The sequence below is a fragment of the Prunus avium genome, chromosome 6 (assembly GCF_965620075.1).
Source record: "Prunus avium chromosome 6, drPruAviu1.hap1.1, whole genome shotgun sequence".
NCBI lineage: Eukaryota > Viridiplantae > Streptophyta > Magnoliopsida > Rosales > Rosaceae > Prunus > Prunus avium.
This window is the reverse complement of record NC_142289.1, coordinates 17,528,468-17,543,484: the sequence shown is the minus strand read 5'-3', so window position 1 is coordinate 17,543,484 and position 15,017 is coordinate 17,528,468.

Sequence of the window (15,017 nt, the reverse complement as noted above, 5' to 3'; positions counted from 1 at the left end):
ATGGTGGGAGGAGTCATTTGGTGAGTTTTGAGTGAAATCCAATCGCTAGAAGTATGGAATACACCAACCACTCCAATTAGGAACGAACTGCCGTTGAACTTGAATTGTCCAATTTCGGGCACCTATTGATTTCGGATCCAGCCCCAAACTTGGGAAACATCATAATACGGTGGGAGGAGTCATTTGGTGAGTTTTCAGTGAAATCCAATCGCTAGAAGTATGGAATACACCAACCACTCCAATTAGGAACGAACTGCCGTTGAACTTGAATTGTCCAATTTCTCACACCTATTGATTTCGGATCGAGCCCAAAACTTGGGCAACTTCATAATATGGTGGGAGGAGTCATTTGGTGAGTTTTGAGTGAAATCCAATCGCTAGAAGTATGGAATACACCAACCACTCCAATTAGGAACGAACTGCCGTTGAACTTGAATTGTCCAATTTGGAACACCTATTGATTTCGGATCGAGCCCAAAACTTGGGCAACATCATAATATGGTGGGAGGAGTCATTTGGTTCGTTTTGAGTGAAATCCAATCGCTAGAAGTATGGAATACACCAACCACTCCAATTAGGAACAAACTGCTGTTGAACTTTAATTGTCCAATTTGGAACACCTATTGATTTCGGATCGTGCCCAAAACTTGGGCAACATCATAATATGGTGGGAGGAGTCATTTGGTGAGTTTTGTGTGAAATCCAATCGCTAGAAGTATGGAATACACCAACCACTCCAATTAGGAACGAACTGCCGTTGAACTTGAATTGTTCAATTTCTCACACCTTTTGATTTCGGATCGAGCCCAAAACTTGGGCAACATCATAATATGGTGGGAGGAGTCATTTGGTGTGTTTTGAGTGAAATCCAATCGCTAGAAGTATGGAATACACCAACCACTCCAATTAGGAACAAACTGCTGTTGAACTTTAATTGTCCAATTTGGAACTCCAATTTATTTCGGATCGAGCCCAAAACTTGGGCAACATCATAATATGGTGGGAGGAGTCATTTGGTGAGTTTTGAGTGAAATCCAATCGCTAGAATTATGGAATTATGGAATACCCCAACCACTCCTATTAGGAACGAGCTGCCGTTGAACTTGAATTGTCCAATTTGGAACCCCTATTGATTTCGGATCGAGCCCAAAACTTGGGCAACATCATAATATGGTGGGTGGAGTCATTTGGTGAGTTTTGAGTGAAATCCAATCGCTAGAAGTATGGAATACACCAACCACTCCAGTTAGGAAGGAACTGCCGTTGAACTTGAATTGTCCATTTTGGAACACCTATTGATTTCGGATCGAGCCCAAAACTTGGGCAACATCATAATATGGTGGGAGGAGTGATTTGGTGAGTTTTGAGTGAAATCCAATCGCTAGAAGTATTGAATACCCCAACCACTCCAATTAGGAACGAACTGCCGTTGAACTGGAATTGTCCAATTTGGAACACCTATTGATTTCGGATCGAGCCCAAAACTTGGGCAACATCATCATATGGTGGGAGGAGTCATTTGGTGAGTTTTGAGTGAAATCCAATCGCTTGAAGTATGGAATACTCCAACCACTCCAATTAGGAACGAGTTGCCGTTGAAGTTGAATTGTCCTATTTGGAACACCTATTGATTTCGAATCGAGCCCAAAACCTGGGCAACATCATAATTTGGTGGGAGGAGTCATTTGTTGAGTTTTGAGTGAAATCCAATCGCTAGAAGTATGGAATACACCAACCACTCCAATTAGGAACGAACTGCCGTTGAACTTGAATTGTCCAATTTCTCACACCTATTGATTTCGGATCGAGCCCCAAACTTGGGCAACATCATAATATGGTGGGAGGAGTCATTTGGTTAGTTTTGAGTGAAATCCAATCGCTAAAAGGATGGAATACACCAACCACTCCAGTTAGGAACGAACTGCCGTTGAACTTGAATTGTCCAATTTGGAACACCTATTGATTTCGAATCGATCCCCAAACTTGGGCAACATCATAATATGGTGGGAATAGTCATTTGGCGAGTTTTGAGTGAAATCCAATCGCTAGAAGTATGGAATACACCAACCACTCCAATAAGGAACGAAATGCCGTTGAACTTGAATTGTCCAATTTCTCACACCTATTCATTTCGAATCGAGCCCAAAACTTGGGCAACATCATAATATGGTGGGAGGAGTAATTTGGTGAGTTTTGAGTGAAATCCAATCGCTAGAAGTATGGAATACACCAACCACTCCAATTAGGAACGAACTGCCGTTGAACTTGAATTGTCCAATTTGGAACACCTATTGATTTCGGATCGAGCCCCAAACTTGGGCAACATCATAATTTGGTGGGAGGAGTCATTTGGTGAGCTTTGAGTGAAATCCAATCGCTAGAAGTATGGAATGCACCAACCACTCCAATTAGGAACGAACTGCCGTTGGACTTGAATTGTCCAATTTGGAACACCTATTGATTTCGGATCGAGCCCCAAACTTGGGCAACATCATAATTTGGTGGGAGGAGTCATTTGGTGAGTTTTGAGTGAAATCCAATCGCTAGAAGTATGGAATACACCAACCATTCCAATTAGGAACGAACTGCCGTTGAACTTGAATTGTCCAATTTCTCACAAATATTGATTTCGGATCGAGCCCCAAACGTGGGCAACATCATAATACGGTGGGAGGAGTCATTTGGTGAGTTTTGGGGGAAATCCAATCGCTAGAAGTATGGAATACACCAACCACTCCAATTAGGAACGAACTGCCGTTGAACTTGAATTGTCCAATTTCGAACACCTATTCATTTCGGATCGAGCCCAAAACTTGGGCAACATCATAATATTGTGGGAGGAGTCATTTGGTGAGTTTTGAGTGAAATCCAATCGCTAGAAGTATGGAAGACACCAACCACTCCAATTAGGAACGAACTGCCGTTGTACTTGAATTGTCCAATTTCTCACACCTATTGATTTCGAATCGAGCCCCAAACTTGGGCAACATCATAATATGGTGGGAGGAGTCATTTGGTGAGTTTTGAGTGAAATCCAATCGCTAGAAGTATGGAATACACCAACCACTCCAATTAGCAACGAACTGCCGTTGAACTTGAATTGTCCAATTTCGAACACCAATTGATTTCGAATCGAGCCCAAAACTTGGGCAACATCATAATATGGTGGGAGGAGTCATTTGGGGAGTTTTGAGTGAAATCCAATCGCTAGAAGTATGGAATACACCAACCACTCCAATTACGAACGAACTGCCGTTGAACTTGAATTGTCCAATTTCGAACACCAATTGATTTCGGATCGAGCCCAAAACTTGGGCAACATCATAATATGGTGGGAGGAGTCGTTTGGTGAGTTTTGAGTGAAATCCAATCGCTAGAAGTATGGAATACACCAACCACTCCAATTAGGAACGAACTGCCGTTGAACTTGAATAGCCCAATTTCTTTCACCTATTGATTTCGGATCGAGCCCAAAACTTGGGCAACATCATGATATGGTTGGAGGAGTCCTTTGGTGAGTTTTGAGTGAAATCCAATCGCTAGAAGTATGGAATACACCAACCACTCCAATTAGGAACGAACTACCGTTGAAATTGAATTGTCCAATTTCTCACACCTATTGACTTTGGATCGAGCCCAAAACTTGGGCAACAGCATAATATGGTGGGAGGAGTCATCTGGTGAGTTTTGAGTGAAATACAATCGCTTGAAGTATGGAATACACCAACCACTCCAATTTGGAACGAACAGCCGTTGAACTTGAATTGTCCAATTTCTCACACATATTGATTTCGGACCGAGCCCCAAACTTGGGCAACATCATAATATGGTGGGAGGAGTCATTTGGTGAGTTTTGAGTGAAATCCAATCGCTAGAAGTATGGAATACACCAACCACTCCAATTAGGAACGAACTGCCGTTAAACTTGAATCGTCCAATTTGGAACACCTATTGATTTCGGATCGAGCCCAAAACTTGGGCAAGATCATAATATGGTGGGAGGAGTCATTTCTTGAGTTTTGAGTTAAATCCAATCGCTAGAAGTATGGAATACACCAACCACTCCAATTAGGAACGAACTGCCGTTGAACTTGAATTGTCCAATTTCGAACACCAATTGATTTCGAATTGAGCCCAAAACTTGGGTAACATCATAATATGGTGGGAGGAGTCATTTGGGGAGTTTTGAGTGAAATCCAATCGCTAGAAGTATGGAATACACCAACCACTCCAATTAGGAACGATCTGCCGTTGAACTTGAATTGTCCATTTTATCACACCTATTGATTTCGGATCGAGCCCAAAACTTGGGCAACATCATAATATGGTGGGAGGAGTCATTTGGTGAGTTTTGAGTGAAATCCAATCTTTAGAAGTATGGAATACACCAACCACTACAATTAGGAACGAACTGCCGTTCAACTTGAATTGTCCAATTTCGAACACCAATTGATTTCGAATCGAGCCCAAAACTTGGGTAACATCATAATATGGTGGGAGGAGTCATTTGGGAAGTTTTGAGTGAAATCCAATCGCTAGAAGTATGGAATACACCAACCACTCCAATTACGAACGAACTGCCGTTGAACTTGAATTGTCCAATTTCGAACACCAATTGATTTCGGATCGAGCCCAAAACTTGGGCAACATCATAATATGGTGGGAGGAGTCATTTGGTGCGTTTTGAGTGAAATCCAATCTCAAGAAATATGGAATACACCAACCACTCCAATTAGGAACGAACTGCCGTTGAACTTGAATTTTCCAATTTGGAACACCAATTGATTTCGGATCGAGCCCAAAACTTGGGCAACATCATAATATGGTGGGAGGAGTCGTTTGGTGAGTTTTGAGTGAAATCCAATCGCTAGAAGTATGGAATACACCAACCACTCCAATTAGGAACGAACTACCGTTGTACTTGAATTGTCCAATTTCTTTCACCTATTGATTTCGGATCGAGCCCAAAACTTAGGCAACATCATGATATGGTTGGAGGAGTCCTTTGGTGAGTTTTGAGTGAAATCCAATCGCTAGAAGTATGGAATACACCAACCACTCCAATTAGGAACGAACTGCCGTTGAACTTGAATTGTCCAATTTCTCACACCTATAGATTTCGGATCGAGCCCCAAACTTGGGCAACATCATAATATGGTTGGAGGAGTCATTTGGTGAGTTTTAAGTGAAATCCAATCGCTTGAAGTATGGAATACACCAACCACTGCAATTAGGAACGAACTGCCGTTGAACTTGAATTCTCCAATTTGGAACAACTATTGATTTCGGATCGAGCCCAAAACTTGGGCAACATCATAATATGGTGGGAGGAATCATTTGGTGATTTTTGGGTGAAATCCAATCGCTAGAAGTATGGAATACAACAACCGCTCCAATTAGGAATGAACTGCCGTTGAACTCTAATTGTCAAATTTGGAAGACCTATTGATTTCGGATCGAGCCCAAAACTTGGGCAACATCATAATATGGTGGGAGGAGTCAATTGGTGAGTTTTGAGTGAAATCCAATCGCTAGAAGTATGGAATACACCAACCACTGCAATTAGGAACGAACTGCCGTTGAACTTGAATTGTCCAATTTGGAACACCTATTGATTTCGGATCGAGCCCAAAACTTGGGCAACATCATAATATGGTGGTAGGAGTCGTTTGGTGAGTTTTGAGTGAAATCCAATCCCTAGAAGTATGGAATACACCAACCACTCCAATTAGGAACGAACTGCCGTTGAACTTGAATTGTCCAATTTGGAACACCTATTGATTTCGGATCGAGCCGAAAACTTGGGCGACATCATAATATGGTGGGAGGAGTCATTTGGTGAGTTTTGAGTGAAATCCAATCGCTAGAAGTATGGAATACACCAACCACTCCAATTAGGAACGAACTGCCGTTGAACTTGAATTGTCCAGTTTGGAACACCTATTGATTTCTGATCGAGCCCAAAACTTGGGCAACATCATCATATGGTGGGAGGAGTCATTTGGTGAGTTTTGAGTGAAATCCAACCGCTAGAAGTATGGAATACACCAACCACTCCAATTAGGAACGAACTGCCGTTGAACTTGAATTGTCCAATTTCTCACACCTATTGATTTCGGATCGAGCCCAAAACTTGGGCAACATCATAATATGGTGGGAGGAGTCATTTGGTGAGTTTTGAGTGAAATCCAATCCCTAGAAGTATGGAATACACCAACCACTCCAATTAGGAACGAACTGCCGTTGAACTTGAATTGTCCAATTTCTCACACCTATTGATTTCGGATCGAGCCCCAAACTTGGGCAACATCATAATATGGTGGGAGGAGTCATTTGGTGAGTTTAGAGAGAAATCCAATCGCTTGAAGTATGGAATACACCAACCACTGCAATTAGGAACGAACTGCCGTTGAACTTGAATTGTCCAATTTGGAACACCTATTGATTTCGGATCGAGCCCAAAACTTGGGCAACATCATAATATGGTGGGAGGAGTCATTTGGTGAGTTTTGGGTGAAATCCAATCGCTAGAAGTATGGAATACACCAACCACTGCAATTAGGAACGAACTGCCGTTGAACTTGAATTGTCCAATTTGGACGACCTATTGATTTCGGATCGAGCCCAAAACTTGGGCAACATCATAATATGGTGGGAGGAGTCAATTGGTGAGTTTTGAGTGAAATCCAATTCTAGAAGTATGGAATACACCAACCACTCCAATTAGGAACGAACTGCCGTTGAACTTGAATTGTCCAATTTCTCACACCTATTGATTTCGGATCGAGCCCAAAACTTGGGCAACATCATAATATGGTGGGAGGAGTCATTTGGTGAGTTTTGAGTTAAATCCAATCGCTAGAAGTATGGAATACACCAACCACTCCAATTAGGAACGAACTGCCGTTGAAATTGAATTGACCAATTTCTCACACCTATTGATTTCGGATCGAGCCCAAAACTTGGGCAACATCATAATATGGTGGGAGGAGTCATTCGGTGAGTTTTGAGTGAAATCCAATCTCTAGAAGTATGGAATACACCAATCACTCCAGTTAGGAACGAACTGCCGTTGTACTTGAATTGTCCAATTTGGAACACCTATTGATTTCGGATCGAGCCCAAAACTTGGGCAACATCATAATATGGTGGGAGAAGTCATTTGGTGAGTTTTGAGTGAAATCCAATAGATAGAAGTATGTAATACACCAACCACTCCAATTAGGAACGAACTGCCGTTGAACTTGAATTGTCCAATTTCTCACACCTATTGATTTCGGATCGAGCCCAAAACTTGGGCAATATCATAATATGGTGGGAGAAGTCATTTGGTTAGTTTTGAGTGAAATCCAATCGCTAGAAGTATGGAATACACCAACCACTCCAATTAGGAACGAACTGCCGTTGAACTTGAATTGTCCAATTTGGAATACCTATTGATTTCGGATCGAGCCCAAATCTTGGGTAACATCATAATATGGTGGGAGGAGTCATTTGGTGAGTTTTGAGTGAATTCCAATCGCTAGAAGTATGGAATACACCAACCACTCCAATTAGGAACGAACTGCCACTGAACTTGAATTGTCCAATTTCTCACACCTATTCATTTCGGATCGAGCCCAAAACTTGGGCAACATCATAATATGGTGGGAGAAGTCATTTGGAGAGTTTTGAGTGAAATCCAATCGCTAGAAGTATGGAATACACCAACCACTCCAATTAGGAACGAAATGCCGTTGAAATTGAATTGACCAATTTCTCACACCTATTGATTTCGGATAGAGCCCAAAACTTGGGCAACATCATAATATCGTGGGAGGAGTCATTTGGTGAGTTTTGAGTGAAATCCAATCGCTAGAAATATGGAATACACCAACCACTCCAATTAGGAATGAACTGCCGTTGAACATGAATTGTCCAATTTGGAACACCTATTGATTTCGGATCGAGCCCAAAACTTGGGCAACATCATAATATGGTGGGAGGATTCATTTGGTGAGTTTTGAGTGAAATCCAATCGCTAGAAGTTTGGAATACACCAACCACTCCAATTTGGAACGAACAGCCGTTGAACTTGAATTGTCCAATTTCTCACACCTATTGATTTTGGATCGAGCCCAAAACTTGGGCAACATCATAATATGGTGGGAGAAGTCATTTGGTTAGTTTTGAGTGAAATCCAATCGCTAGAAGTATGGAATACACCAACCACTCCAATTAGGAACGAACTGCCGTTCAACTTGAATTGTCCAATTTGGAACACCTATTGATTTCGGATCGAGCCCAAATCTTGGGTAACATCATAATATGGTGGGAGGAGTCATTTGGTGAGTTTTGAGTGAATTCCAATCGCTAGAAGTATGGAATACACCAACCACTCCAATTAGGAACGAACTGCCGTTGAACTTGAATTGTCCAATTTGGAACACCTATTGATTTCGGATCGAGCCCAAAACTTGAGCAACATCATAATATGGTGGGAGGAGTCATTTGGTGAGTTTTGAGTGAAATCCAATCGCTAGAAGTATGGAATACACCAACCACTCCAGTTGGGAACGAACTGCCGTTGAACTTGAATTGTCCAATTTGGAACACCTATTGATTTCGGATCGAGCCCAAAACTTGGGCAACATCAAAATATGGTGGGAGGAGTCATTTGGTGAGTTTTAAGTGAAATCCAATCGCTAGAAGTATGGAATACACCAACCACTCCAGTTAGGAACGAACTGCCGTTGAACTTGAATTGTCCAATTTGGAACACCTATTGATTTCGGATCGAGCCCAAAACTTGTGCACCATCACAATATGGTGGGAGGAGTCATTTGGTGAGTTTTGAGTGAAATCCAATCGCTAGAAGTATGGAATACACCAACCACTCCAATTAGGAACGAATTGCCGTTGAACTTCAATTGTCCAATTTGGAAGTATGGAATACACCAACCACTCCAATTAGGAACGAAATGCCGTTGAAATTGAATTGATCAATTTCTCACACCTACTCATTTCGGATCTAGCCCAAAACTTGGGCAACATCATAATATGGTGGGAGGAGTTATTTGGTGAGTTTTGAGTGAAATCCAATCGCTAGAAGTATGGAATACACCAACCACTCCAATTAGGAACGAACTGCCGTTGAACTTGAATTGTCCAATTTCTCAAATCTATTGATTTCGGATCGAGCCCCAAACTTGGGCAACATCATAATATGGTGGGCGGAGTCATTTGGTGAGTTTTGAGTGAAATACAATCGCTAGAAGTATGGAATACACCAACCACTCCAATTAGGAACGAACTGCCGTTGAACTTGAATTGTCCAATTTCTCACACCTATTGATTTCGGATCAAGCCCAAAACTTGGGCAAAATCATAATATGGTGGGAGGAGTCTTTTGGTGAGTTTTGAGGGAAATCCAATTGCTAGAAGTATGGAATACACCAACCACTCCAATTTGGAACGAAATGCCGTTGAAATTGAATTGACCAATTTCTCACACCTATTGATTTCGGATCGAACCCAAAACTTGGGGAACATCATAATATGGTGGGAGGAGTCATTTGGTGAGTTTTGAGTGAATTCCAATCGCTAGAAGTATGGAATACACCAACCACTCCAATTAGGAACGAACTGCCGTTGAACTTGAATTGTCCAATTTCTCACACCTATTGATTTCGGATCGAGCCCAAAACTTGGGCAACATCATAATATGGTGGGAGGAGTCATTTGGTGAGTTTTGAGTGAAATCCAATCGCTAGAAGTATGGAATACACCAAGCACTCCAATTAGAAACGAAATGCGTTGAAATTGAATTCACCAATTTCTCACACCTATTGATTTCGGATCGAGCCCAAAACTTGGGCAACATCATAATATGGTGGGAGGAGTCATTTCGTGAGTTTTGAGTGAAATCCAATCGCTAGAACTATGGAATACACCAACCACTCCAATTAGGAACGAACTGCCGTTGAACTTGAATTGTCCAATTTGGAACACCTATTGATTTCGGATCGAGCGAAAAACTTGTGCACCATCATAATATGGTGGGAGGAGTCATTTGGTGAGTTTTGAGTGAAATCCAATCGCTAGAAGTTTGGAATACACCAACCACTCCAATTAGGAACGAACTGCCGTTGAACTTGAATTGTCCAATTTGGAACACCTATTGATTTCGGATCGAGCCCAAAACTTGGGCAACATTATAATATGGTGGGAGGAGTCATTTGGTGAGTTTTGAGTGAAATCCAATCGCTAGAAGTATGGAATACACCAACCACTCCAATTAGGAACGAACTGCCGTTGAACTTGAATTGTCCAATTTCTCACACCTATTGATTTCGGATCGAGCCCAAAACTTGGGCAACATCATAATATGGTGGGAGGAGTCATTTGGTGAGTTTTGAGTGAAATCCAATTGCTAGAAGTATGGAATACACCAACCACTCCAGTTTGGAACGAACTGCCGTTGAACTTGAATTGTCTAATTTCTCCCACCTATTTGTTTCGGATCGAGCCCAAAACTTGTGCAACATCATAATATGGTGGGCGGAGTCATTTGGTGAGTTTTGAGTGAAGTCCAATCGCAAGAAGTACGGAATACACCAACCACTCCAATTAGGAACGAACTGCCGCTGAACTTGAATTGAGCAATTTCTCACACCTATTGATTTCGGATTGAGCCCAAAACTTGGGCAACATCATAATATGGTGGGAGGAGTCATTTGGTTCGTTTTGAGTGAAATCCAATCGCTAGAAGTTTGGAATACACCAACCACTCCAATTAGGAACGAACTGCCGTTGAACTTGAATTGTTCAATTTCTCACACCTATTGATTTCGGATCGAGCCCAAAACTTGGGCAACATCATAATATGGTGGGAGGAGTCATTTGGTTCGTTTTGAGTGAAATCCAATCGCTAGAAGTTTGGAATACACCAACCACTCCAATTAGGAACGAACTGCCGTTGAACTTGAATTGTCCAATTTCTCACACCTATTGATTTCGGATCGAGCCCAAAACTTGGGCAACATCAAAATATGGTGGGAGGAGTCATTTGTTGAGTTTTGAGTGAAATCCAATCGCTAGAGGTATGGAATACACCAACCACTCCAATTAGGAACGAAATGCCGTTGAAATTGAATTCATCAATTTCTCACACCTACTCATTTCGGATCGAGCCCAAAACTTGGGCAACATCATAATATGGTTGGAGGAGTCATTTGGTGAGTTTTGAGTGAAATCCAATCGCTAGAAGTATGGAATACACCAACCACTCCAATTGGGAACGAACTGCCGTTGAACTTGAATTGTCCAATTTCTCACACCTATTGATTTCGGATCGAGCCCCAAACTTGGGCAACATCATAATATGGTGGGCGGAGTCATTTGGTGAGTTTTGAGTGAAATCCAATCGCTAGAAGTATGGAATACACCAACCACTCCAATTAGGAACGAACTGCCGTTGAACTTGAATTGTCCAATTTCTCACACCTACTGATTTCGGATCGAGCCCAAAACTTGGGCAACACCATAATATGGTGGGAGGAGTCATTTGGTGAGTTTTGAGTGAAATCCAATCGCTAGAACTATGGAATACACCAACCACTCCAATTAGGAACGAAATGCCGTTGAAATTGAATTGACCAATTTCTCACACGTATTGATTTCGGATCGAGCCCAAAACTTGGGCAACATCATAATATGGTGGGAGGAGTCATTTGGTGAGTTTTGAGTGAAATCCAATTGCTAGAAGTATGGAATACACCAACCACTCCAGTTAGGAACGAACTGCCGTTGAACTTGAATTGTCTAATTTCTCCCACCTATTTGTTTCGGATCGAGCCCAAAACTTGGGCAACATCATAATATGGTGGGCGGAGTCATTTGGTGAGTTTTGAATGAAATCCAATCGCAAGAAGTACGGAATACACCAACCACTCCAATTAGGAACGAACTGCCGCTGAACTTGAATTGAGCAATTTCTCACACCTATTGATTTCGGATCGAGCCCAAAACTTGGGCAACATCATAATATGGTGGGAGGAGTCATTTGGTTCGTTTTGAGTGAAATCCAATCGCTAGAAGTTTGGAATACACCAACCACTCCAATTAGGAACGAACTGCCGTTGAACTTGAATTGTTCAATTTCTCACACCTATTGATTTCGGATCGAGCCCAAAACATGGGCAACATCATAATATGGTGGGAGGAGTCATTTGGTTCGTTTTGAGTGAAATCCAATCGCTAGAAGTTTGGAATACACCAACCACTCCAATTAGGAACGAACTGCCGTTGAACTTGAATTGTCCAATTTCTCACACCTATTGATTTCGGATCGAGCCCAAAACTTGGGCAACATCATAATATGGTGGGAGGAGTCATTTGGTTCGTTTTGAGTGAAATCCAATCGCTAGAAGTTTGGAATACACCAACCACTCCAATTAGGAACGAACTGCCGTTGAACTTGAATTGTCCAATTTCTCACACCTATTGATTTCGGATCGAGCCCAAAACTTGGGCAACATCATAATATGGTGGGAGGAGTCATTTGGTGAGTTTTGGGTGAAATCCAATCGCTAGAAGTATGGAATACACCAACCACTCCAATTAGGAACGAAATGCCGTTGAAATTGAATTCATCAATTTCTCACACCTACTCATTTCGGATCGAGCCCAAAACTTGGGCAACATCATAATATGGTTGGAGGAGTCATTTGGTGAGTTTTGAGTGAAATCCAATCGCTAGAAGTATGGAATACACCAACCACTCCAATTAGGAACGAACTGCCGTTGAACTTGAATTGTTCAATTTCTCAAATCTATTGATTTCGGATCGAGCCCCAGACTTGGGCAACATCATAATATGGTGGGCGGAGTCATTTGGTGAGTTTTGAGTGAAATCCAATCGCTAGAAATATGGAATACACCAACCACTCCAATTGGGAACGAACTGCCGTTGAACTTGAATTGTCCAATTTCTCACACCTATTGATTTCGGATCGAGCCCCAAACTTGGGCAACATCATAATATGGTGGGCGGAGTCATTTGGTGAGTTTTGAGTGAAATCCAATCGCTAGAAGTATGGAATACACCAACCACTCCAATTAGGAACGAACTGCCGTTGAACTTGAATTGTGCAATTTCTCACACCTACTGATTTCGGATCGAGCCCAAAACTTGGGCAACACCATAATATGGTGGGAGGAGTCATTTGGTGAGTTTTGAGTGAAATCCAATCGCTAGAACTATGGAATACACCAACCACTCCAATTAGGAACGAAATGCCGTTGAAATTGAATTGACCAATTTCTCACACGTATTGATTTCGGATCGAGCCCAAAACTTGGGCAACATCATAATATGGTGGGAGGAGTCATTTGGTGAGTTTTGAGTGAAATCCAATTGCTAGAAGTATGGAATACACCAACCACTCCAGTTAGGAACGAACTGCCGTTGAACTTGAATTGTCTAATTTCTCCCACCTATTTGTTTCGGATCGAGCCCAAAACTTGGGCAACATCATAATATGGTGGGCGGAGTCATTTGGTGAGTTTTGAATGAAATCCAATCGCAAGAAGTACGGAATACACCAACCACTCCAATTAGGAACGAACTGCCGCTGAACTTGAATTGAGCAATTTCTCACACCTATTGATTTCGGATCGAGCCCAAAACTTGGGCAACATCATAATATGGTGGGAGGAGTCATTTGGTTCGTTTTGAGTGAAATCCAATCGCTAGAAGTTTGGAATACACCAACCACTCCAATTAGGAACGAACTGCCGTTGAACTTGAATTGTTCAATTTCTCAAATCTATTGATTTCGGATCGAGCCCCAGACTTGGGCAACATCATAATATGGTGGGCGGAGTCATTTGGTGAGTTTTGAGTGAAATCCAATCGCTAGAAGTATGGAATACACCAACCACTCCAATTGGGAACGAACTGCCGTTGAACTTGAATTGTCCAATTTCTCACACCTATTGATTTCGGATCGAGCCCCAAACTTGGGCAACATCATAATATGGTGGGCGGAGTCATTTGGTGAGTTTTGAATGAAATCCAATCGCAAGAAGTACGGAATACACCAACCACTCCAATTAGGAACGAACTGCCGCTGAACTTGAATTGAGCAATTTCTCACACCTATTGATTTCGGATCGAGCCCAAAACATGGGCAACATCATAATATGGTGGGAGGAGTCATTTGGTTCGTTTTGAGTGAAATCCAATCGCTAGAAGTTTGGAATACACCAACCACTCCAATTAGGAACGAACTGCTGTTGAACTTGAATTGTCCAATTTCTCACACCTATTGATTTCGGATCGAGCCCAAAACTTGGGCAACATCATAATATGGTGGGAGGAGTCATTTGGTTCGTTTTGAGTGAAATCCAATCGCTAGAAGTTTGGAATACACCAACCACTCCAATTAGGAACGAACTGCCGTTGAACTTGAATTGTCCAATTTCTCACACCTATTGATTTCGGATCGAGCCCAAAACTTGGGCAACATCATAATATGGTGGGAGGAGTCATTTGGTGAGTTTTGAGTGAAATCCAATCCCTAGAAGTATGGAATACACCAACCACTCCAATTAGGAACGAAATGCCGTTGAAATTGAATTCATCAATTTCTCACACCTACTCATTTCGGATCGAGCCCAAAACTTGGGCAACATCATAATATGGTTGGAGGAGTCATTTGGTGAGTTTTGAGTGAAATCCAATCGCTAGAAGTATGGAATACACCAACCACTCCAATTAGGAACGAACTGCCGTTGAACTTGAATTGTTCAATTTCTCAAATCTATTGATTTCGGATCGAGCCCCAGACTTGGGCAACATCATAATATGGTGGGCGGAGTCATTTGGTGAGTTTTGAGTGAAATCCAATCGCTAGAAGTATGGAATACACCAACCACTCCAATTTGGAACGAACTGCCGTTGAACTTGAATTGTCCAATTTCTCACACCTATTGATTTCGGATCGAGCCCCAAACTTGGGCAACATCATAATATG